Genomic DNA, 26,375 nt, shown 5'->3' on the forward strand with positions numbered 1-26,375 from the left:
TTGGTATCTCTACCTCTACCTGGACTGCCTGGTTGGGCTTCAGCTGGAGAGGATGTGCTTAGCCCTGCTGGAGATGGATGCCCCAGGGTGGGGTGGTACCCAAGGGGAGCTTTCCTTTCTCCTGGAGAAGAGTAGGGGGTAATGGGGGAGGGATTTATAAGGGTGGGGATGGAGGAGAAGAAGGAGGGAGGGTAGCAATCAGGGGTCTGTGTGGGTCCTAGTTGCACTTTTTTGTTTGTTTGTTTGTTTTTCCATCAAGATTCAGAAACAAAGTTGATCAAGTGGAGGTGATGAATCGCACCTGTAATCCTAGCACTTGTGACACTGAAGCAGGAGGATAACTGCAAATTCAATGTCAACCTGGGTTATACTGCTATCTAACCAGGCTAGTTTGGGGCTGCAGATCAGATTTTTTTTTTTCTCAACAAACTCAAACACAGCAAACAAACAAACAAACAAACCAAACAACCACCAACAAAATCCCCCAGATGAAAAACCCAAACTCAAAAGCACTGCACAGGAGAAGGGGTTATATGATGCTATGTTTAGTTTCTGAAGATTGCCTTGCACAGCCTGTCTGTGTCCCAGAGGACACTGCCGGAGTTCTAGGCTTTTTCCATTTTCCTTTTCTTTTGTTACATTGTTACTTTATCAACAATAGCCACCCTAAGGAGTTCTCAGGAAGGCTTTCCAGACGGTAAGGACCTTTGATTCATTCACTCTTTCTTTCTCAGCCCCCTTTTCTCAAAAATTAAAGCGCAGAAAACATCCCCTGAAGCCCATAACTGGTCAGGCAGGTGTCTCCACATGAAGCCCCCACCCGAGTGAGGCATGGCTTTGAGTGGGTGGGCTGCGGGTTATTAGCGACTCCCCTCCCCTAGCCTCTGTGTTCTCTGACAAGCAGCACCTGCTGCTCCTGCATTCCTGAGAAGGACCTGACACATAGTAAGTCTTTAAGACACTTAGTAGGTCGATAATGAAGCATCAATTGTATGAGGGTGTGTAGGAAATTCTGTTCCATTGGACAAATGGATCTTTAAATATAAAGAACAAAAGAGGCTTGCAGCCAGGATGACGGTATCAAAATTCAGACAGCACAAATTCGAAATAACAGGACTGTAAACGTAGAGACGGGAGAGAGTCAATTGACTAAATTATTAGTGTCATTTTGATTTCGGAGAGTGAGGCTTCTTTACACATAAGCAGCTACAAATGCAGGCTACAGGAGTTAATATTCACAACATGATTATCTCTCAATGAAAGTATTAGGAAGACACAAAATAATAACGCTGACGTACAGGGGGATGGGCTTCCATGGTAACCTGGGCTCAGCCTTCTACTGTCTGTGACAGGAGCTGCGGGCATCTAGAAGGGAGGCAGGGTGGATGAGTTCAGCGTGACCCTACATGGGTGGGCCTTTCCTAATTTCTGGTCATTTAGAGGCACTTTAGGAACTGCTCTCAGTCTGCTTGTCCAGGGAAATTATACCCCAAATAGAGTAATCCAGGAGGACTGACGGAAGCTTTTAAGGTTGCTCTCTTCTGTTCAGTCCCTGATGTTTATGTTTGCTTCGTCTTCTCTTGATGCTTAGTTTATTCTTATTTGCAAGTGCGGTGGTGTGTGTGTGTGTGTGTGCGCGCGCGCGTGCATGTGTGGTGTGCAGGCATGTGTGTGTGAGGTGTGGGGTATGCAGGTCTGTTTGTTGTATTGTGTGTATGTGTGTGGTATGCAGGTATGTGGGGGTGTGCAGGTGTGTGTGTGGTGTGGGTGGGTGTGCAGGTGTGTGTTATATATTTGTGTGTATGTGTGTGTGTTGTACAGTGTGCGTCGTATTGTATGCATGTATGTTGTGGTGTGTGTGTGGTTTGCAGGTGGTGTGGGGTGGTGTGTGTGTGTGTGTAGTGCAAGTGTGTATATGAATGTACATTTCTGTGCTCATGGGGAAGGCCACCAGGTTTACTGCTGTATCACTTTCCTCCTTATTTCCTGGAGACAGGATCTCTCTTTAGACCTGGTGCTACACTGTCAGTCAGCAAACCCCAGTGATCCTCTTGTCCCAGTCCCTCACAGCACTGGAGCTATAGTCACAGACAGCCACACATAAACTTTAACCTCGTTTCTGGGGATTTAAATTCAGATCCAAATACTTTTACACACTGAAGCACCTTCCCGGGCCCTCACTTGCAGCTTTTTAAGAGGGAGAGAGGGAGAGGGAAAAAGAGAGGGAGAGAGAGAGAGGCAGTAAACTGTGAGGAAAGGAGGCACCCGTGCTGTATTGATTAAATTGACACGAGCTGGAGTCATCAGAGAGAGAGGAGCTTCAGTTGAGAAAAGTCTTCCATGAGATCCAGCTGTAAGGCATTTTCTCAGCTAGTAATAGGAGGCAGCCCACTGTGGGTGGGGCCATCCCTGGGCTTGTAGTCCTGGATTCTATAAGAAAGCAGGCTAAGCAAGCCAGGGGAAGTGAACCAGGAAGCGACACCCTTTATGGCCTCTGCATCAGCTCCTGCTTCCAGGCTCCTGCCCTGTTTGAGTTCTTGTCTTGACTTCCTCCAATGATGAACTATGACCTGGAAGTGTAAGCCACTGAATAAACCCTTTCCTTTCCAACCTGTATTTTGGCCAAGGTGTTTCAATGCAGCAATAGGAACCCTGACTACAACACGTGTGTATTAATTACCATCATTGCAAGATTTGGGCAAAATAACCAAGACACCTATTCTGTCTTTGGCCATTCTCTCTCCCTCCCTCCCTCCCTCCCTTTCTTTCTTTCTTTTTTTTTTTTTCCTTTCAACTGTAAATGACACTTTACTCAGACATTTTCTTCGCGACTGAAACTCTGGGAATTAAAAATTAATGTCCTTGCCTGTGAGCTTCTTATACACACCAGAAAAAGTTCCAACTTTGTGGGACTGCGAATGGCAGTCTGTGTTCTGGTCTAGCAAGTCTTACTCTGAAGACCTAATAGAAAACACTACAAGGGATTGGAACAATGAGCCACGTTCCCAGACACAGGTGCCTGACACCACGAGCACTCAACTCCATAATCCTGTGACTATCAGTCATGTAGACAATGTCCCAAGCTCCTGGCATTCTGGCTAGAGTCCACCTCCACAGTTAACCTGGCACTAGCCAGGTATGCTCCTCCCCACAGTTACTTGACAACAGCAAGGTAGCCCAGCCCACTATTAAAGGGGCTGCTTGGCCCCTCCTCTCCCTCTCAAGCTCTTGCTTCTCTTGCTTCTCTAGCCCTCTTGCTCTCTTTCTCCCCCTCCCTTCTCCTCTCTCTCCAAGTGGCCATGGCTGGCCTCTCCTCTCCTTCCCCCCCCCCACCCCCCACCCCATGCCTTTGTACAAGAAAGTTCTAAAACCATAGACTGTCTCTGCTCATCTAGATCTACTGGAGCAATGGAGAGGGCGTCCCTCTAACAAGTCGTGTGTCTAACCTACTGCCAGGAGGCCCTCCTGCGCTCCAGCCACAGCCGCCAGCCAAGCTAAGCAACCCACCGAGCTAGTCACCCGAGCTAGCCAGACTCTGTAAACTGCCAGAGCTCTCCCCCTTTCCCCTTCGGCACTCGGGCCAGAGTCCGTCTGAGGGCCCATTCTCAGCTCTTTCGTGACATACAGCAGTCTGGGATGTCTGAGAGCAAGAACCAGTCATCCCTGGCCACTGTGAGGCCGAGGGACCCAAAAACTGGCTCTCCCTTGGTACCCAGCAGTCTCTGTTCCCCGAGAGTCGAGTCAGAGCCGAAACTGTGCCCTCCCCACCCCCAAGAGCGGGGTCCTGTGAGGCCAGACACCTGTCCTGGGTGGTTCCGTAGGGTCCCGTGACAGTCTACCTGAGCTCTAGTGGGACGTGGGTCCCCTACCCCTTTATTTCCCCACGCGCACGGCCCCCAACACAACCCTGTGCTCCGCGTTGTTCTGCTGTGCTTGTCTAAACAAACGTTTATGAGCCGGCTGCCAGGCAGTTTCACACGGATCCTCTTACCCACAATCTCACTTGGGAAGACCAAGTCCTCAAGGATGGAGTCATGCACTGTCGTCAGGGTGCGGCTTCTGTGGCGCCTTTGCTTATTTTTAGCAAAGCTTTTAAAGGTTGGCTTGGTCGGAGTCTTCCTCTCAGCAATGAAGACTGTACGCTTCCTGCTGGACTTTTTCTCCAATTTTCAAACTAGCTGGACTTGGATTTTCTGGAAACATTTCAGCTGAGGAACTGGTGCTGGGCTGAGGTGATGTTGAGTTCCTGAGGCTGAGCCTTGAGATCTAAGTTCATCTCTAGCTCAAGCAGCATATGAGAGAAGCCAGACTCGAACTGGTCTCACCATTGGGCTTCATAGTCTCGGAGTTCAAGCTAAATATGTCTTCGTCTTTATAGAGTATTAGCTTAGAAAGAGCTCTCAGATCACTTTCTAAAGAAGAAATTGAAATACACAGAGAAAACTCCCATTGTTAACAAAAATATTAGTAGCTGTCTTCAGGGGGCCGCTGCTCTGTGCCAGATACGTCCTGAAGCATCTCTACTCTTCCAGGACCTAGATCCCAAACAAGTAAGTAACTTTCCTGATGTTACAAGTGAAAAAATTTACACTCAGAGAGAAGTGTTAGGCATCACACAGCTACTTACAAGGGGTGGTGCCAGAATTCAAGTCCAGACTTGGTCCCAACAAATGTCTGCATTTGTTTTTACTATCCTGTGGTGTTGGGCCTATAGTTGGGATTGGAAATACCAGATATTGGTTCATTGCCCAAGACTTGTGACAGTCCCAGGATCTCTGCCTGTACAGTAGTCACCTCAGACAGTAGATACCATCACCCTTGGCCTTCTGGGCTTTATTAAATGATCTTACTGTTTTGTTGCTGTTGTTGTTGTGTGCATAATAACAAAAAGTCTGTATGATAGAGAAATGAATGGAAAGTTCAAGGCAATGTAGATGTGCAATGGGAGGGAGGGAACATAGTAGGTCAGAAGTGGGGATGTAGTAGGTCAGATGTGTCTGCTGAAGTAGAAGGCATCTTGGAGTCAGAGGTAAGGTGTTTGCTTGTGTGTTCACAGGCATGCAGTACCTGTGAAAGTCAGAAGAGGGCTCTGATACGCTGAAACCAGATTTCTAGACCATCATATGGGTACTGGGAACAGAACCCTGGTCCTTTGTAAGAGCATCCAGTACTTTTAACCATGGAGCCAATTCCGTCATTTCCTTCTTCATTTTCTCCCCTCCAATCCTTTCCATGCCTCCTCACTCTGTCCCAAAGTCATGGCCTCTTTTTCTTTAATTTGTATTGATATATATGTATATATATATATATATATATATATATATATATATATATATACATACATATATATATATATATATATATATACACACACACACACACAGAATGCACACACACATAGAATGCACATACACACAGAATAATTTATACACAGAATAATTTATACATGCTTAAATATATAAAAATAAATAAAATAAAACAGACCTGCACAGGCTGTTATTTGTATATTTGTGTTTACATGATTTCCAGGTGGACCAGTTGGTAATGGAAAGTCAGTTAGGAGCCTCATTCCTGAGGACGACTGATTCTCACACTCTCAGCATTCCTTAGCCACCATAGTTATTTCTCCATGAGTGTGACCCGTGAGCGCTTCCCTTTCCAAGTTAGCATGTCTATTGGTATTGTCCTTGTTCATGTCTTATTAGGCAGCTGTGTTGTTGGTGTACTGTGCTCTTACAGTCTTCCTGCCTCCTCCTCTGATGCGCTTCCTGAGTGTTGTGTGCAGGAGATGTGTTGTAGTGAATCAGATGGGGCCAGGTAGTGCACAATGACTGGTTTCTCTGTGACGGCCTCCATCTTTTACAAAGAGAAGCCTCTTTGATGAGGCTTGAGAGCGATGCTTATCTGTGCTGCTAACAGTTTAGAATACAATTAGTAATTGTGCTGGTTTAGCAACGTGGTGATTGTAGGTACTTCTCTAAGATCTATGACCCCGAGGGAAGGACGGGTTGACTTTGTATCTGACTATAGCTGAGGCTGGGAAAGGCTCTTCTGAAAGTTTAAGACTTGGTGCCAAGTGATTAGATGAGACTTTGAAAGAGGGACTCGGCTGAGCATTGATTTGTAGATGATTGAAAAAGGATACCTACTCATGTAGGGGACCCAATCAGAGGCAGACACCTCTTTCAGTCAATAGGAATTGCCATTACAATCAATGGCTCTCGCTAAGTCTAAATCCCCTCAGTCAAATCACTAGGAAATGATCAATGGAGCTGCTTCCTTTGATGTCAGTAGGAAAACTCTGTCTGAGGCAACTCAGAGGGGGAGAGTTTCCAACTTTCCAAAGACAACTTCTGAGTCTTCGGCAATTTACAAATTGGAAGGACGCTCTCTGACTCTAATGCGAACAGCCCGCTCTCCGGAAGTGTTTCCCAGCTCTCCGGAAGTGTTCATCTGCTCTCCGGAAGTCTTCCCCTGCACTCCTACCAATATGCAAGACTTGTGGGTTTCTACTGACTGCTGCATCTTAGACTTGAAAGGGTCCAATGGAGGAATGTTAGAGTGTTCGTGTCATATAGTTGTGGAAAGGAACACCACAAAGAATTGCCAGGCCGTATTCTCCCATCAGTTAAGTTAGCCTGCTTCATTGGTCGTGCTGTTGCAGCTTCTTCCAGAACCTACAAGAGAACAAGTTTGATATTCAAACTTGCCGAGTTTGGTGACTGGCTTTGGGATAATTAGCACCGAGGGAGCCTGGATTGGGTCTTTCATGGTGAAGCCACATCCCTAAGAGCCTAGGATTGACAATGTTCATGAGACATCCTAGCTGAGGTTGGTGGCAACAGCCCCTGGTCAGTTAACACAGTTGATTTCACATGGTGGCCTCAGACTGGAGGTATCAAGCTTGCTGAGGGTCTTGATTGCCGTAGTCCTACCTGCCTATCATGGGGCCCCTCCAGGTCGACCATGAGACACTTTAGTCAAAGAGTCCTCTCTGCTATTTACCAGCTGAGTGGCCTCACGATGGGATGGTGTTGACGATAATACACCAAAATATAATAAAATAATGAAACCCATAACAATAGCAGTTCACAATAATACTAATATGGTGTGGATGTCTAAACGTCTTTCCTGGGCCATCTGGATGACTCAGCAGCTAAAGGTGCTTGCTGCTAAGCCTGATGACCTAAGTTCTTTGGGACCCACGATGAGAAAAGTAAGGAAGAATTCCTGCACAGGCTATCCTCTGCCTTTTACACTACCCCCCCCCATGGCATACGCCCTAAATAAAATAAACGTAAAAGAAATACATAAACATCTCTCATGTGATGATTTACCAGGTCACAGCATTCCATTCTCCATAGAAATGAATGTCAGTTAAGCAACCCAGTGTCTCAGTTTGGAGGGAATGGGACCATGGCTCAGTCCAACCTAGGAATTTTTGGCCCCTGGTCCCAAGCTTTGTACGAGCAGATGGGTGTCTCCCAGAGACACCCCCCCCCCCCCAGTCAATGCAGTGTGCATGAAGAAGGGCTTCATGATGACAGTGCATAGATAGAAATGATGACAGTGGTGTGTGCAGCACTCTGAGCACCGGGTTGATGGCACACCGTCCTCACCCGGCTTCTGCCCTGATGCCGGGAACATGACTTTAGAAGTGCACTTCTCTGAGGAACAAGGCCCCAAGGGTCTTTCAGATGCACTAAGGGAAATATCACCATCACAGTCATTTGGCAAACTGCCCCTTGGCTGTGATGATTACCTGGCTGCTCTGAGCAGTCAAATGTGGCAGTGACAGCCAGGTGAGTGTGAGCAGCACTGTACGGATGTCAGTTTTGTCTTAACCCCTGGATGCGTTTTCCTCTGCCACCTCCCATGTTCCTGGTGATGGTTGAGCCATTCTGACTTTTAAAAAGGAATTGACCATTCCTCTCTAAACACAGTGTCTTCTTCTTCACCATGTCCTCCAGGTTTAACGTGACTGGATACAGTGAGTAGCCATCATACTATCATGTTTATATTTTCTGTGTTTAATGTTGATACTTTGGTGTCTGGAAGTCCATTCCTGTCTCTTCAGTCTACGAGGAACCCGGCATGGCAGATCCTGATCGTCCTCTGATGAGACTTACAATCAATATAGAAAGCATCTCGGAAGGTGCCCGTGGAGGGTTGTCTAAAGTTGGATAATTGAGATCTTGTACAGGACAATCTTATGTCAATTTGACATAAGCTAAAGACATCTGAGGGGAGGGAACCTCAGTTGAGAAAAATCCCTTCATAACATTGGCTGTAGGCAAAACTGTAAGGCATTTTCTTAACGCGTGATTGATGGGGGAGGGCCCAGTCCATGATAGGTGGGGCCATCCCTGGTCTAGTGGTCATGGGTTCTATAAGAAAGCAAGCTGAGCAAGCAAGGAGGAGCAAGCCAGTAAGCAGTGCCCCTCCATGGCCTCTGCATCAGTTCCTGCCTCCAGGTTCCTGCTCTGCTTGTGTTCCTGTTCTGACTTCCTTCAGTGATGAACAGAGATATGGAAGTATAAGCCAGATGAACCCTTTCATCCTCAACTTGCTTTTGGTCCTGGTGTTTCATCTGAGCAATAGCAACCCAGATTAAGACAGGTGGGAAGATCCATCCCGATATCTGGGGTCTCAGGCTGAATTAAAAGGAGAAAGTGAGCTTTTGAAAATGGCTTCCTTGCTGTAGATGCAATGATAATAGTCATGTACCCTGTGTGCTAAACTATACACCTGCAACTGTAAAACCAAAGCAAACTGTTCTTTCCTGAAGTTACTTGTGTTGGGATTTGGTTACAGCAAATAAAAACCAGCATCCTCTACCAGGACTTTGTACATCATAACCTCATGGCATGGCAGATACATGCTACTACTGTGCATTAGTCAGGATGAGGTCACCCATGCTCTGAGATCAACTCTCTTCTCAGTCTCAGCAACTGATAAAGCTAGGGGCCATCTTATTACACTGGCTGGTTCCATCTCTGATATCTCCTCACTGTGGAGTCACTCACTGTAGGCACAACCATCAGCATCTCAAACCGAGTTTCAGTAGGGATGAAGTTTTAGAGGATTAGGCCCAGCAATTAAAATGTAAACACCTAACTTCCACGCACACCTAGAGGGCCAGAATTGGTCACACAGCTATCCTCCAAGCCAAGGATGCTGGCAAGCCCAATCCCAGCTTGGGTAAAGTACCAGAGAAGCAGAGAGCTGGTGATGTCTCCGAAGTAGCTCTAATGCCTACCAGAAGGCCATCAGGAATTCTGTAGTCCAAACTGCAAGAAAGGAACCCATTACATTGGAATACAAGAGGCAATGCACTGAGTGGTTTAAAGGTCAAAAAGTAACGCAGCAGAGAAGTGGGGAAAAATGACTTAACTTCTTTTGCACATCTGTTAAGTTCAAAGACCTCCGAGTATGGATTGTGATCAACTTCTCCATGTGCCTATCAGCAACTACATTAGCTCCCTTTCACTTGGTGGGAGTTTCAGGAGGCTAAGGAGACACTTGGGACTCAGGGTAGCGTGATCATGATTTTCCCACATTCCACAGAGTGGATGGAGGGCCTGGTGACCTCTCGCAGAGAGCCTGAGTCAGACATAGCGTGCCACAGAGGCAGAGTGCCCGTGACTGGGGCAAGGGGCTATTTGAAGAATTGTTTCCTGACTGAAGACCAGGTTGGATCAGCCACATGTGTTTGTGTATGGTCAATAAGTGGTAGCAAGCAAACAAGGGCCTCCGGCTGCCAGCTCTTGACTGAAGCTTCTAGGATGTTCTTTATATCAATGGCTTTCTTCTTTTTTGATGGGTTCATACATGTGGCTTGGGGAAGGTTGTCCAAGAGAGGCCAAAGGAACAGAATCCAGAGTCTTTCTTTTTAAATCAATCTTCCGTTCTCTTCTGATTCTCCCTCTCCCCATTTGCTTTTTATTGTTTTTTTTCTTTTAAGTTTTCTTTTTGTTGTCAAAGAACTTGAAGAGAATTATGACTAAATATGGGTGTATGTGCAAAACCACAGGAAAGATTTTGTGGCGGTGGTGGTGGTGGTGGTGGTGGTGGTGGTGGTAGTGGTGATGTTGATGTTGATTGTGGTGGTGGTGGCTGTTAGCATTCCTCCTAGGCTCTGCCCCACAGTTACCTGGCAAACAGCCAGGTGTGCCTGACTCATTATAAAAGGAGCTGTTTGCCCCCTCCTCACTCTCTTATTCTCTCTCTTACTCTCAACCCCTTTCTCCCTCTCTCCACACGTTCCTGGATGGCCTCCTCTCCTCTCCTCTCCTCTCCTCTCCTCTCTCTCTCTCTCTCTCTCTCTCCTCTCCTCTCCTCTCCTCTCCTCTCCTCTCCTCTCCTCTCCTCTCCTCTCCTCTCCTCTCCTCTCCTCTCCTCTCCTCTCCTCTCTCTCTCCTCTCCCCTCCTCTTCCCTCCCCTCCCCTCCTCTCCTCTCCCCCTCCCTTTCCCTTCTTCCTCTACCTCTCTCTTCCCTCCCCCTTTCTCTCCTCTCATCTCAATTCCTCTCCCCATGACCCAAACTCTATTCTATACCAATCGGTCTATGATTGGTACCTCAGGGGAAAGGGATGTCTTAACATGGGCCCACAGAGGCACCCCTTCCACCTCACCATACCATGCCTCTCCCTAAATAATCCTGGCTCTTCTTTCTTTTTATAAAACACAACAGTGGTAGTGGTGATGATGGTGATGATGGTGGTGGTGGCTGTGGGGTGGTAAATCTGTGTATGGCATTTTCCACCCTTCAACAGATGGCCTTGTGTGTATTATTAGACACCAAGAGTGACATGACAACCAGCCATTTAGGACAAACTCTGCAGAAGTAGCTGAAGTGGAGTGAAGCCCACTCCTTTGTCTGGAAGTGATACTCAAACTCCAGCCTTGGAGTTTTCAAGTGGGCGTTCCCTTGTACTTTATGGTCATTCTACAGTGAGTAAGTCAGTCTCTCTCTCTCTCTCTCTCTCTCTCTCTCTCTCTCTCTCTCTCTCTCTCTCTGGCACTGGTGTCTAGCTTAGGTTTTATACATCATAACTGCTGCTAAGCTCCAGCCTGAATTCAGCAAAACCCCCTTTAATAGAATATTTTACTAATTCTTTGAGAATTTCATCAAATGTGTTTGGATCATTTAAATGTCCCAACTTCTCCCTCATCCACCTTTCAACTCACCCAACTCTGAGTCCCCCCCTTTAAACCCATAAAGCCTAATTTGTGCTGCCCTAATACTCATGAGTGTGGGGTGTGGGCCCATTCTCTGCCCTCTGCCAGGCCCACACTCTTGTAGAAAACAGAAACCCTCTCTCGCAGCATCTATCACTTAGAAAGAGCGAATCAGTCAAGGGCGGGACTTCCTGTCTCCCCTCCCTTTCCATGTGGGGATTTTGTCTTCCTCGATCTTGTGCAGGCCTTGTGTCTGGAAAATATTGTTTCCTTGTAAGAGCCTCTGGGTCTCATATTCTTTCTGCCCCATCTTCTGATCCTTGAATCTTGTTGGGATGGGGTATGATACAGGCATCCCATTTAGGGCTGAGCTACCAACACTCTCCATCTCTTCAGAATAAGCCTTTGAGGACCCATTCATAAACTATTTTTGGTGTACCGTTTTCTCTGTGTTGAGTCTTCACTGTTGTCTGAGCTCCTGCAGAGCATCAGACATCCTCTCATGGCATCCCCATCCCAGCTGTGCCAGCCAGGCATCCAGAGCATCCTGCCATCCCCAGGCAGTAACTAGAGGGAGGAAGCCTCGAGCTAAAGTCGCATGGCTAGTAGCTCTGCTCCATTTGGGTCTCATGGTCTCATTACCTCTATAGATCACAAGTCCATGCATTCTTATAGCTGGGGGGAGTAGACCACAGGCAGACAGGGTTTCTGCCAACACCTGCAAAGGAGGGCAGGTCAGAGAAGGGATGGGTCACTGCAGTTGGTCTGACACCTGGCAGCAGCGTGGGAACTCACATCTTTAGTCCTGTGTGCATTTGTTTACAGACAGTGTGTCACATAGCCCAGGCTGGCCTCAAACTCACTATGTATCAGAGGGTGACCTTGAACTCCTGATCCTCCTATCCACACTGAGTTCCGGGATGACAGGCACAACCCACCCTGCCTAGTTTGTGTGCTGCTAAGAATTGGGTACAGTGGACAACTCTGCCCTCTGCTATCACATTGAGCTAAGGGTGAGTTCCCACCAGGATACAGGCCCATGGAAGGACTACTATGATCACTTGGCCAGTCCAGGGTAAGAACAGGTTCTTCCAGAGTGCCTGCCTGGACCAATCAGAGTTGAGGGAGAGTACATCACAGATTGCCTCTTTACCTTGTCCCCATGCAGGCCCATAGATAACTTCCCAGGCCTAGGTCCCAAGAAAGAACATAGAGCCAAAGTAGGATTGTGGGGGAGGGGCTGCCTGGGTCCCAGCCCTGTCCTGTCATGGCCCACCTTGGCCTCTGAACCTGAAGTGGGAAGCCTAAACTAAGCTCTGGAGCTTGCTGCAACATTGTTGAAGTGATCCGGGGCTAAATTTCTTGTTTGCAAAAAGGTCTGGAGAGTAATTCCAAGGCGCTGGGTTATGTTGTTGAAGTTGGGGACAACGATTGGTGGTCAGTATCACAGTGAGATGTGTTTTATTCTTACGTACAAGTCTCTAGGTTTCTGTCTATCTGGATGCAAAAGACAGAGTGTGACAGGCTTTAGGAACCTTGGTAGCCACTAGCATTTATCAGCTCTGACATGAACTAGACTCTGTTGAGGGCCTTAAATATGTCAACTTACTGAACTTACTCGGTATCCTTAAGGAGGACTTTCTGCCATTGTCCCCATGTCACAGATGAGGAAACTGAGGCACAAGGTAGGTAAGCGATTTGTCTGAGGTCACCTTTGGAATTTGAAATTGTAGCAAGGGCTCAGCCAGTATGGACTGAATGAATGAAGGGATGAAGGAAAACCCGGTTCCTTTTCTTCTGCCCTTAACCTTGGCCCTCTGGGTGCTCCTGCGCCGGCTGGACAGTGTGGCTGTCTGAGTTTGTCAGTGGTGATGAGTAAGGAAGCAGGCCATTGATTCAACAATGCAGGCTGCCTGTCACGAGCATGCAGCCATAGTGAAGGCGATGGGAGATTAATAGGAAATAATAGGAGCGGGAGCCAAGCCCTTACACAGCTCTCCAAAGAGGAAGCCTTACATCCAAGGAGGTGCAATTAGCTCCCCAAGCCAAGATACATAGGGAGTGAAATGGGCCAGCAATGGTTTTATTTTTATTCCAGGGTCTGCCCTTGGTTGCTCGGCCTAGTTAGTACTTCCCTATCTCTAGCTGACTCTGCACTGCCTGCTAGCTTTAATACACTTCTAATCCAGCTTGCTACACAGCCCTAATGTCGAACACAGGAGGCAGACAGCTGCCCGGAGGCATTCTCCGTAGAAAGAAAGGCCTATATCACAACAGAACTCCTCTCTCCACTGTCTTTCCATGCCTCTGACTCCCATCAGGGAGAAGGGTGGAGGGGTGCAGACATGGGAAGCACCCTAGAAGGGGCCTGATAGATACATTCACGGCAGCAGTGGCAGGGTTAGGGGTGGGGATGGGGCATGGGGGCACCACACCCGGGAGCCTTCTGATCTTGCCGACTCTCACACCGTGAACCGATTGAGTGAAATTATTTGTTCTCAGAAGATCTCTTTTGGTTGAATTGTGCTCCTAACATCCACTGCAGCCTACAAAGGGTGACTACTCCCATCTCTCTCCCTTTCCAGGTAGAGATCCAGAGGTGCTCTCTCCGTCCCCTTAAATGCAATCATTAGTTTATTTCCCTGGCTTCTTTCTATGAACACATTTCATTTTCAAATGTTTTAAAGACTCGTTCCCACCTAGAATAAATTAGGGAGAGGGAGCCTGTCTAGCTCAGAGAATGGACATTTCCCCATCTTCACACATGCAATGATATCATATCAATATTTAAAATCATTTTATGCATGTATTCTAAGATGTCCAACCTCATTAAGGCCACTCATCAAGTCCTGGATAGAGTATATTCCCACTGGACATGTAGGCCTGGGGGCCTACCAAACAGAAATTTAAACTAACTTGCCTTTAAAAAAATTCACATCATTCTCAAATATTCTCTCTCTCTTCCCCCACCCCCATGACTAAGGCATTTGGACTGAACCATGATTTGGTTGACATCAACATTTAACTGACTAGATAGCCATTAGCATGTCAGAATGTGTGTGCCCCAATAAAATAAATAGAATACAGCATCTCCCCCTCTTGCTAATTCAATATATTACCCCCTAGTCCTTCTCTTCACTGGGAAATAATTTGAATTTATTAAAGGGTGTGTTTTGTTAAATATTTGTGAACATTATAAACTATGGATCAATACAATTCTTCATATTTTGTCATCCTCATCTTTGCCCCTAAATCCAAAATAATAACTTTCCTGATATGTTCTTTATATTCGTGAGACACTCCACATGTGGGCACCAGGTACCTGGAATGTGGAAATTCATGCAAATAGGATCAGCCCTCCCTTTTTTTCTGGTAGTTTCTGCAGATCTGGACAGGGCTGTCTCCCCGGATATGTATTACCTAGCCGAAGCTGAGACTTCACACTGCATTGCCAATAAACAATTAAGTGCATGCTGGGTAAATTGCAGTAAAACCTTCTCAAACAGGGCACCCGATCGGAGAAGGATGGGGAGCAGCCTGGCTTCGTGATGCCACCTTGCCAGGCAAAACAGATGAAGTACGAGTTCATATTTCAGGGGCAACCAGGCGTCTCTGGGCAAAGTCACTCTGTAGGAAAGGCAAGGGGAGGAGGGATGGTCATAATCTCCTAAGTCATGCCCAGAAACCCCACAGCTGTATTTTCTCACGCTACTAGGGACTAGACATCCATGGTGGGAGGACCTACAGATAGTCACCTGGCCCATGTCCTCTTATTTATCTTTATGTCGTCAAATTTCCCTTCATACAAGGACACCAGGCACATCGGACCAGGGTTCATCCTAGTGACACTGTTAAAGAGCCTGTCTCTAGTTGGTTCAGTCGTTAAGAGCACTGGCTGCTTTGACAGAGCACCCAGGTGTGGTTCCCAGAACCCAGATGGTGACCCCCAGCCATGCCTAACCCCATCTTGCAGGGGACCCAATGCCCTCTTCTGAACTCTGCAGGCACCAAGCACAGACATGTCTCACATCCATATATCCAGACAGTACACCCATAGATATAAATACATATGTCTAAAATACTAATAAAATAATAAATACCATGTCTCCAGATATAATGGGAGGACGTGGTCAGCCAGTGACAACGGAGAACTCAAGCAGCGGGAATTGGAAAGAATAAGAAGTGTTCTCAACGTGAATGGGACAAAATGACGGGAAGCCAGCTAGGCAAGCAGGAAGTCAGTTCACTGGGAAGTGGAAGCTTCCTGCAGAGCACCCGACTGGAGTAGGACTGGGAGCTTCGGATGTGCTTTCTATCCAACATGCAGAAAGCCCTGGCCTCCACTGTCAGCACCGGGAGTGGCAGTTCACTTGAGAGGCAGGGGCAGGAGGATCAGAGACTCGAGGTCAGTTTCTGCTATAAACTGAGTTTGAGGCCAGTTCAGATCCATGAGACCCCGTCTCAAAATAAATGTAAACGCTTAAACAATGCTCAGTGCTTGCCATTGTGTCTCAAATGTACCCCAATAGTTCTCATGGGCTGAGGTCTCTTACAGCAGCTTCCAACCCCAAGTGCCAAGTGCTTTGCCTTTCTTAGGATGTTCAAGCCACCTGGTCTACCATTCATTCCCCTAACTCTCCTCACCTCACTTCATGGCCTCAGGACTCTTTGGTCTTCTTTCTCTCCCTTCAACTGGTTCACGTGCCTCCAGCCAAGCACCTCCATGTGTAAAGCCACCTCTCTCATGCAAAAGCAAAGCCCTCTATTCAACACCCCATATTTTTCCTTTGAGGCACAACACTACATCACTTTCAGTTGCTTTAGCCAAGGATTTGTTAGTTCAGAAGGAAGGAAGAGAGTGGCTGCTTGTAAGGATGGTGGATTTTGACGTCTTTAAAACACAAAGTGTGAAAATCTGAGCCAGAGATACGGATTTGAAAGTTTCCAGCTTAGAGCGTCTAGCTCAAACCACGATGCGAATGGGGCCTTCTGGGGAGAGGTTCCGAGTCGAGTCGGGGAAGAAGAGGGGAGAACCTTCGTTCAGTTCCGGGATTAGAGACGGCAGATGGTAAGTAAAGAGCCAATACGAAATCCCAACAGAAGTTCCTGGGCTGCGTCTTCCTTTTATCCCAAGTGGAGATAATTTTAGAGGGCCAAGGAACCTTGGTTAGCATGGAGGCTGAGTACACCCTGGCTGAGTCTAAGCTCATGGTCCTGTGCGCATGCTGTGGTCAGAGCTCCTGTGCATTGAGAAATATGCCACCTTCATCTTCCCTGAGCCTGGCTGTGCCAGCGACAGACTGTCAGACTGCTCGATACCAGGGACCAAGCTGAGGAGAGGCGTGTCTGCACAATGACCCTACCTGCAGAGCACATAGCAGATCTCCTTAGACTTGCATCTTCTTCCTCAGACATTTCTTCCCCATCTCATCTTTCCAGAGCATGGACAGATGAACAGAAAGATTCAGAGCTCTGCAACTCCGACCGTATCCAGGGCCACGCCCTTCAAAGCAACACCAATTTCCGGCAAAGATCTACTTCCTGGTTCATCCAGACCCAGAATGCTGAAAGCCTTTGTCACCAGATCATCGGGAGGCCCCTCTTAGGGAATGTGGCTGGCACTAGCTATGTGTCTACACATCTCCTGACAGTCAGAAAGGATTAGGTGAGAGCATCAGGATCCGGGAATCCATCACTGAACACCAGGCCACACCGCCTCCTGTCATCTCCCCTCCCCCGCCATTAGCCCCCAGAGGAGGCTCACCTGTGTGATTCACCCCGGCTGGCTAGAACCTGAACTTTTTTTGGTTTCAGATGGATGGCAATAGCTTTTCTCTGCTCCTTTTGGTCACTTCAAAGCTAACTGCATCAGGAAAGTCCATTTTCTTTTACGTCATCAAATGAAGACTGTTCTCCCTCAGCCTTCCTGGGGGGTTCAAGGGTCATCTTAGCCACTTCCAGTTTCTGTTTCCTTCAGGGTCAAGTGGGGATAAACACCACTCACCACTCACAGTGCAGAGTCGTCCTAAAGATTCAATAACCTAACAAAAACCCGGAACACCCTAGCTGACGGTGGCCGCTAGCTATGGCACATCTGCGAGGAAAAGTATCAGGGGGCCAGAGGTTAAGCTTCGGGTTGGTTGTGTGTAGTGAGTGGAGAGATGAGGAGGGAACATGAAGCTATTCCTTGTCTATGGAAGGGTTGAGAAAATTGCCTTTTCTCCATGTTTCCCCCAGTCCACTGGAGCCACTGGAGGCTTAATATTATTGCAGCATTGACTGACAGCATTTTCAAGTTACGTACTCAGTGTGGTCACAGAAGAGATTATTCAAACCCCTTCCAAAATGGAGTGCTTATACAAAAAAAAAAAAAAAGAACCCCGTAATGTTAAATTGCTCTGTACTATGCATGCCCAAATCCTTCATCATTTCCAAATTCAACCCTTCATGTTTTTAAGAGCACTCCACTTTAGGAGTGAATGGGGTGTTCTGGGCACACGCACAGTGGGCCAATTTAGAGTCCCTCGATGGTGCTGATGGAGTGAAGAGCTCTCCAGCTCTGTGGAGCATAGCCCTGGCAAGGGTTTGCAAGTTCTCAGGGCAATCGGAGCCAGAGGCCAGCTGGCTTCGGGAATGCTGCCCTACACAGGCAGCGGTGGGCTGGGCTCACTCCGCACCTTCATATATCCAGGGTGTTGTTCTCATTCTGACTCTGACTCTTGCTGAAGGATTAGGTGCGGGTTAGGCGAGTGCATTGGCTGCCTTCCCCAGAGCCAGGACAAGGTACCTGACAGGAAGCAACTTAAGGGAGGATGGGTGTATTCCAGGTCACTTGGAGGGGTGGCGGGCCATCAGGGTGGGAGGCAGCTGGCCACGCTGCATCTGCAGGCAGCAAGCAGAGGAGGAATGAGAGCAGCAGCTCAGATGCTGCCATCTGGCTCATTTTGGTTGAGTCTGAGATCCCAGTCTGTGGAATGGTGCCCTCCAGAGTTAGGACAGTCCTCCCGCTCAAGTGACCTAAGCTAGAAATTCTGCCACAGACACACCCAGAGGTCTCCCACATGTCTCCTGAGTGACCCTAGAGCCTGTCAAGTTGATGTTTGATATCAACCACTACAGAGTCCATTTCTTCAAGTGCTACTGGCGCAGGAGCCTCATAGCTGGTCTGTCTGGGATCAGAAGGGCAGAGATCCATGGCTCTTAGAGTGCTACTCTATGTCAGATCCAACTGTGGTTTTGTGTAGTCTTCTATTAGTTTATGACAGGGTGGTCCTATAAGGTGGAGATTGAAGATCAGAGATGTTCCTACATATGGCAACACCTAGCTCTGGGCCTGGAAGCTTAGATGGCTGCTTTAGTGTCAGAAACACATTGTAGAAAGAACAAAGGCTTGGGGAGAAGAAATCCAACCTTGCCTTAACCCATGACTTCCAACTCAGAGTCCAGAGTTCCTTGTACTCACAAGACATCAGAGCTCTGGTCAAACCTCAAGCTACACGACGCTAGTCCGTGTCAGTCTTGGTGGCACTGACTCCAGATCAGGTATCCTGATGGCATCTTTTAAGATATTCTATTTGATTTTTTTTTTCTTTCTGCTTTTCGAATTCCAACGCTCATGCTGTGTAAACTACATACTCAGGTAGACCGGGTGTCTTTGCTCCATGCCTTTTATTCCCCAAGAAGATAATGCCCGTGGCTTTTTGGTTTGAGCTTAAGATTAGTTCCTAAGTGGGAGCTGGATTATAGGTCAGCACTATAGACAGGACTAGAATAAGTCGATAGGACTGTACTTCTTTTGCACCCTTTTCAGATGTAACCTCAGAGAAACTTGGTTTGGGCATGACTGTTGTAAGGCATATCTTCCTATTAGGCCAGTCTGTTGATATCTTTTCACCAAGATGGTTTCATGGTTGATTGGATGCCTTCAGCTTTTTGCCAGGGTGCTTTGATGGTCCAAGGAGAGAATACTCATGGACTCTCTCATGCTTAGGACTGGGGTCAGAGCTCTTAGCTAGTTTTGTGAAGTGCTCCTCCTTCTCTGGAGTATCAAGGTGAAGCTGAGGACCACAGACCTTTGGGGAGATGAACAGAGTCTGGTTTTCTGGCTTTTCACATGCGGTTTCTATACCTCAGCCCCTGAACTCTCCCCTGGACTCTGTCTAGAGATCTGGCTTCAGGGATTAACGGTCTACACTTATCATCTATTTACTTTTTGTCAATGAAACTAACACTGAAGCGTTGGCATTGGCATAAGGCAAGGGATATCCTATTACTAGTGAAAGGCTCAGAAGATTTTTATCAGATAATGTTTCCTACATGCCTGGGGAGAAGAGCAGTAGGAAGTAAAAGACTATAAATAGTCTATAATAGAAGAAAGTCATCTTAACACTGTGAGCAACTGTCAGAAAGAAACAGTGACAGAGTCGAGTCTCGGGATATTCTGAGTGTGAAAACCATGATGCTGTGTGCTATGATGTGGGCATGAGGTGTCCCCCCAAAAGATGTGGGCATTTGATATTGGGCAGTGAGTGAATCCAGCACCCAGCAGCCACCTGTTCATAAGGGGAACAACCTGTTCTCTAAAGAATGTTATGTGGGTGAGCTGGGATGCTCTGTGGGTTAGGTATAATAAATGCATCTTTAATTCACTTTACTTTCAGCTTATTGGTATGTTTATGAGGATAAAGTCCATGGTAAATTAAGGAGAATCTGTACTATATTTAAGAACATAAAAGAAAAAGGGGGGAAAAAGACAACATGCTCACAGAAAGCAGATATGGATTAACCTTGCAGAAATAACACTTAAATTAAAATCTAAAATTTCAATAGCCACCCGAAGCAATAGAAGAATGTAGAATTACTTTTTTTTGAAATATTGAACAAAAATAACCTTTAACCTCTAATTCTATATCCAGCTAAACTACCTCTGAGTATGCTGTCAACAGTATGGTTTTCTTAAGTAAGCAGCCCCTTAGGAAGTTTCTTACCCATGTAGAAGAGCCTCTCTGTTTGAAACATATTTGAAAGAATGATTTCAGTAGGAGAATTAACATATATGAATATAAAGGATGGGTATTAACCTATATGAATATAAAGGATGTGTGTGTGTGTGTATATGCACATATGTGTAGAGAGAATATCTTGTGTATTGTATGGATGCGCTACCTGTCAATTAAAAAGCCTAGGTTTGGGCAGGAAATAGAAGTGGGACATTCAGGAGGAGAAAGAATTCTGTGAGAGATCAGGTGGAGGATCGGCAAAAAGAGGCAACTATATGGGCACATAGTACCCGGGGACAGCCATGTGGCAGAATGTAGGTTAAAATAATTGGGTTATTTTACTTATGATCTAGTCAGACTAGAGCCTAACTATATGGCCAAGGTATTTGTAAATATATTTTGAGTCTGAGTCTTATTTCTGGGAGCCTGGGGCCAGGAGGAAGAACTGGATTTAACTACAACAAATATGTGTCTCTGTTTATTTAAAGTAATATATCAAAAATGAAATAAGACAACAATTTAACACATGACAAGCACTGTGATGTAATGTTGAAGCAGCACATTTTCAGGGACAGGAGGCAGAAAGAGGGCAGGGTAGGGAAAACACTGGGATGACCAGAAGAAAACAGATACAACAAACAAGGTACTTTGTACTCAGGAAAAAGATACGGATTTGCCCATCAGGAGGAAGTCTGGTTTTAATACTGTATTTGTTACTTTATGTCAATGAGACTCTCCAGAAATTTTTTGATCCTGTCTGGTTCTTAATATCCCCTCTTCAAATTCTGTTTGGTGAAATGTGTTCTGGTGGTTTATTTTTAGGGTTCTGACATAAAGTGAGAGTCCCCTGGCCCTGCCTGGATGCTGACTTTAGTGGCAGCGGGTAGAAAAGTGTCATTTTTTTTTCTAAAAATGTAGCTTACATCTCCCTTATTCCTTCATACAAGGTCAGTGACAGTGATATTAGTCCTGTCTTTAGGGGCTAAAGTAGCTTAAGAGAAAGAGGTAAGTCATGGCTGAAACTCACATTTCCCTATGTTTAAGTTTTAATATATCATTTCTAAGCCTTTACAGACTTGACTTTCTGACCCAATACATGTATGGGGCCCAAGAGATCAGGGCTCCTGCAGGGCCATTAATTGCAGGGTTTGTTTCCTGGAAGCAAAACTAACACATGCTCATTAGGACATCTTAATTGGGAACAAAAATCACCATGGAGACTGTGAACATGATTTAGGAAGAGTGGGTCATGCTGGTCAGCTTTCATTTGGATTTTGTTTTATTTCATTTTATTTCAAATCCTTCCCAAGCTCAGAAACAGCCGTTTGCGATAAAAAATAATGGCCTGAGAAATGTCCTTCTGTAACATCCTGGCTGTGTGAGTTTGCATAACTCAAATGTCCCACCAGGGAGCTATCATAGTCCATCACCCTGCTGAGAGGGAGTTGGGGAACCTCCATGTGAATCACAGATCCCCCAAACTGCTACCTTGGGATGTTACAGAAGATGGCCACCAGGGACCCGTATCTCCTTCTCCTTTCTGTCATCCTTGATCATACTTGAATAACTGATGGCCACCCTAAATTCCAATCCTCAAGTCTGAGTGCTCTGCTATGTATCTGGAGGTAAGCCTTCACTTTTCTAGACTAGGACAACCTTCTGTCTATCCCGCCATATCTGCCCGTGTCCCTGCTATCACCACAGAGCTGACCTATGGATCATGGAGGACTCAGGTTGGACTGGACCGACTAGTGTGCACATGGTCCTCATTTCTCTCTGTGCTTTTCTCTTTATCATTTGATTAAAGTCTTTCCCCAACATCCCTCCACCATTAAGATGTCTCAGTGTCATTTAGGGTGTTAATTGAGAGGAGGTTTAAGCTCATCAAAGCGATTATAAGTGATAGTTAAAAATTTCTATATATGGCCTGCGCTGGAATCAGCACGGTGGGGTGCCATTTTTTTCTTTTATCCAACTGACATTGGTAATAATACATGAAATTATTACTAAATCGCAGCTGCGGAGATGATATCATGATTTTTTTGTGTGTGTGTAATCTTTGATGAAAAATTAATTTTTGAGAGGGATAATTTAAAATGATTTAAATAGTATTATACTGGAGTCCTTGCTGGTAATTAACACCAATCTTGTCAGAACTGAAGGCACCTTTCAGCTGCTTCTAAAGCTACCCACAGTATTTGTCCCTTTTGTGCGAGTGATTATGGCTCTCGGACTTCATTTTTTGCTGTCCTGCGGCCATTGAAGGAGAAGGCTCCTGGCAGGAATGGCTGTTCTCCGAGCCCCATCCTTATTCATCTCTAGACTGTGGGCTAGGCCAGGGAGTGGCCTCCACTTTTATTTTCTAATCGGACCAAAGTAGGCTTATCATCCTGTTATCACACTGTGTACCCTGCTCCCTTCACGGCTGAATGTCAGTTCCATAGGACGCCATGACCTCATAGATATTCCTCTAATTGACAGGACAGGTGGCCAGACACGCTCTCAACCTTCACTCGTGTTCTTTGGAGACCTGGCTTTCTCAGAAATCCACCTTTTTTCTTTTTCCCACCACAAGACAGAAATAAATAAATTAATTAAATACATTAAAAAAAAAAAACAAGCATCCTAACAAGATATGGCTGAAAATAGATCACCCCCCCCCCCCCCGCTAGTTCCTTCGTACTTTAAATGACAGAAGTGTGTGGTATCCTATATATAAAGACCTGCAGGAGAGGTTAAAAAAAGAAATACAGTGAAATTTAAGTAGGAAGAAGAAACTGAATGAGGATATGGGTGAGCCGTACACCCGTCTGAGCTCTGAGTTTTGCTTTCTTCTTTTCTAATACACTTCTGATTTTTTTGACAAGAGACACTGCGCTAGATATTCATGGCAGTGGCTGTACCTGCCACTTCTTAATTTCTCTCCCTCAACTTTTTTGCTGAGAAGGAAGAGAATGGGGCGGGGAGGTGGGGGGGCGGGGGTGGGGGAACAAGTGAGGAGAAAGGGAAGGCAGGGGAGAGGGGAGGGAGAAGGGCAGATGACAGGAAAGCTTTGAGAATGGCTCTTCTGGCCACCCGCTCATTAACATAAGAGTATAGTTCCGGCTTCCAAGTCAGGTGCAATTTTATTCTACCAGAACACGCTTGCCTTCTGACATGATCCCACGCTGCAAAGGAAGAGAAAGAGGTGAAAGAGAAAACCCCTTTTGCAAGCAGAAAAAAAAAAAGCCAGTTTATTGGTGGGGGTGGTGCCTGTGCTGTGCCTGTCTGTGAAACTAGCAATATGGAGATGTTTCTTAGATAAGATCTCCCCTTGTGATACAGGAAGGCTGCCTTCCTGGCTCAGGCAGAGGGCGACTCAGCACCTGGGAAATCTTTTCATCTTATCGACTGGTGCCTTAGGTGACCATGTTTATGCCTCTCTGGCCAAAAAGGAGGCCTTTGGAACCCGCAGGCTTGCCCATGCAGGACTATAGAACTGGGTTAGGCAACAGGAACAGAGCTTCCGTGCTGCTGCCAGGAACATGAAGTAAGATGCCTCCTTTCACGGCAAGAGCATGGTCGGTCAACACTTGTACTGTGAATCCCCCTATAAAACTCAGCATGTGAAAGCACCCGCCGTTCTCCCAGTCAGAAGCACACAGAGGTGGGGCTAGGCACGCTGCTGCTCCAGTCACGGGGCGACCGCAGAGAGGTCTGTCCCTCTCTTCTGCCCCATGTTCTAAACTCTGGCCATGGTTGGGATACAACCAGGGTCTCCTCCATGGTTTGTGCGTCCTGGTAGAGAGAGCACAGCAAGGACAGATGGGAGCTCTCTTGGGGCTCCTTCTGTTGTCATCACCTTGCCCCCAGGATGTGGGATGCTGTCAGCATCTGGGGGCTCCTGCTGAGTGTGCCCACTCTTGGCCCCCAGCAACTGGCAGTGCACTGGGTTCATAGACAGAGTACAGCCAGTACGGGTGATCTCTCGGAAGACCCAGACTCCTTTCTGCTTCATTCATTCCTAGGTGCCCTGGATTTCAGACTTAGAAACTCTGGGTCAGCATCGTCCAGCGCTTTGCTCATTCACTTACTCGACTGAGGGAGGAAAGAACTTTCTCCCCTGGAAAGCATTTTCATGAACATGGTAAACCTTTTCAGATTCCATTTCAATCTCCACCCTAAGATCCACAATGGTAGAAATTCCCAAATTACTATGTTAGCTCATTTCTCACCCAACAGACATTTCTTAAGTACTTATGAGGTACTGGGTTCTGCCTTGAAGATCTCAAGGCAGCCAAGACTAGGTCTGCCCTTTATGCCCAGAGTGTTGGGAAACCATCTAGCAACCTGATTAAAAGAATAGATTAATGAATCCATGAAAAAAGGGTTCTCTCTGATGTTTCACAGAGGAAAGATTGGCTAACCTTCCCTTTAGGGGATCAGAAGGTGAACAGTGTCGGGCTTTGTAGGCCATGCGGACTGCTGCAATTATTCAGTAGTACACACACAGTCTTAGACAAAGCATGCATGAACGGCAGTGGCTGCGTCTCCATAAAATTGTTTACAAAACCAGTGAGTGGTCTAGACTTGACAACCACAGACCCGGGCACCGGATTTAGATGTGTATGTGCATGTGCGTGTGTGCGTGCGTGCGTGCGTGCGTGCGTGTGTGTGTGTATGTGTGTGTATGTGTGTGTGTGTATGTGTGTGTGTGTGTGTGTGTGTGTGTGTGTGTGTGTGTGTGTGTGTGTATGTGTATGTGTATGTATATACAGTCAGTCAGACAGACAGACAGGCACACACACACACACACACAGTTACCACATTATTTCCTTGTTGTGATCCGGGTAATGGATCATCTGGAATTGACTAAAGTCAGGCTTTGGGGAGGTTGTTTGACTACTAAGTGACAGGTAGATACTCCATCCTGAGAGTACTTACAAGGGAAATGTTGGTATGGACTGAGGCAAGGGGATTTTGCCTGTTGCAAGCTTCGATTCTTTGCTCTCCCTTGGGCTCAGATAATCCTGAGAAACAGGAGGGCATGTCCATTTGGCAAGGCTGGAGGGTGAGGCAGGCGTGGGCAGGGAGTGAGTGCTGAGCCAGACCAGCCAGCAAGCCCAGCACTTGCATGTCATCCTGTGTCCCTGTGTGAGCACGCCATGGGCTGTGGTACAAAGCTGAGAATGCTTCGTGCTTTGGCCTGCTCCAGACACACCCTGCCCTTTGATGGCATGCTTCCAGTGCCATCTTATGAGTCTCCAGACGTTGGCTCTGTCTTCAGAGAGAGGGGCCAGGGTTCTTTGTAAAGGGGTCTTGCTTGGCTCTCTATCAATCCTTTATCAATCCATCACCTTTATCAATCCACTGGTTGATCATCAACAGGTAATTGCCTTATGACTCCAACATAGGTGACAGGGCCTTTCTTGTTGCAGGGAAGTGTTCTCACAGCAAAAGCCAACTTTCCTCAGTGAACACAGAACACTGTGCTCACTGTCCTGATAACCATATCCTCTCATTAGTTGGGGCTGCACACCCAGATTTAGGGACTGTGCACTAGGTCTACACTGATGGCACCGAGTATCCTCATCCTACCTGAGTACCCAGATGACTTTATCTGCATCTCTCCATAGAGACATCACCGTGATCTTGTGTCTCAAGTACTTATGCATGAGCCATCTCTCAAAGAGATTGTGGTACCCCAATGATCCTTCCTTCCGAGCCACCACAAGGCAGCATGAGGCATAGGAGTGTCCAGTGGCTGGGCATGCATCAGAGAATGTCATCTAAAGGTGCAGATTAGGGCACTCAAGGACCACATAGACAGTGGCCTCATGAGGACCACACAGACAGTGGCTTCCTGGTCTCCAGGAACCTCCTCACTGCCACCATCAGCAAAGGAACTGTCTCCACCTGGAAGAATAAAAGAGGGCTTATAATGAGATAGGGAAGTGGATATGAAGGAAGAAATTACGGGCTAAGGTCCTGGTCCCACTCTTCTGCTGGCCATGGCTGAGTGACCTCTTGATATCCCCCAACCCCCCTCTTCCCTTGTTAGTCATACAGGATATTGCAGCTCACTTTGGAAATCTGTCATAATGTTTAAATTGAATGACTGAAAACAAAACCAAACCCTTCGAGCCTGGTAGAATATTGGTAATTGATAGTATTAGTGATTCGTGGATCTCAGACTATAAGCTCCAAGACCATAGG

The 26,375-nt window shown here is 46.6% G+C and overlaps 1 pseudogene; it reads right to left on the reverse strand.

Moving 5' to 3' along the window:
- Positions 1-1,336: 1,336 nt before the first annotated feature.
- Gm17053 lies at positions 1,337-24,177 on the reverse strand (annotated as a pseudogene).
- Positions 24,178-26,375: the final 2,198 nt, after the last annotated feature.

The sequence above is a fragment of the Mus musculus genome, chromosome 12 (genome assembly GCF_000001635.26).
Source record: "Mus musculus strain C57BL/6J chromosome 12, GRCm38.p6 C57BL/6J".
In the NCBI taxonomy this organism is placed as follows: Eukaryota; Metazoa; Chordata; class Mammalia; order Rodentia; family Muridae; genus Mus; species Mus musculus.